A 447-nucleotide genomic window follows, 5' to 3' on the forward strand; every position below is an offset into this window, starting at 1 on the left:
CTGCTGCGTCTGTGTAATGGATGAGGAAGGAGGCTTTGCTGTGACAGCCTCACCCTTGTGTCCTCTACCGTATCATTCTTAAAAGGTCAAGCATGAGTCTTGTAGAAATTCTGGACTAAATTACAATGTGGCAAGTGGTGCATTCTCTTTGAAATTCAAGACGAAGAAATATTCTGGATGCCAGCTATGCAGTAAAAGGCAATGGCCCGCCTCCTGAGACGGCCACCCAGCCAGTCCTGGTTCAGGCGGCACATCCCTGCATGCGAAACACCTTTTGGGGCGGGGTGTGTGTGCGAGGGAGGGGCTGTAAACACATCCCTCAAGGAGAGGTGGGATTCTGTAGGTGATTTGTGATACTGTCTCATGGCCTCTTTTCTTACTCTGGGCTTTGAAATCTTGCCTATCAAGTCTCTGGGAACAAGACATTTAAGGGGCGGGCTCTGATTG

Source organism: Myotis brandtii, unplaced genomic scaffold, assembly GCF_000412655.1.
Source record: "Myotis brandtii unplaced genomic scaffold, ASM41265v1 scaffold250, whole genome shotgun sequence".
NCBI classification, from domain to species: domain Eukaryota; kingdom Metazoa; phylum Chordata; class Mammalia; order Chiroptera; family Vespertilionidae; genus Myotis; species Myotis brandtii.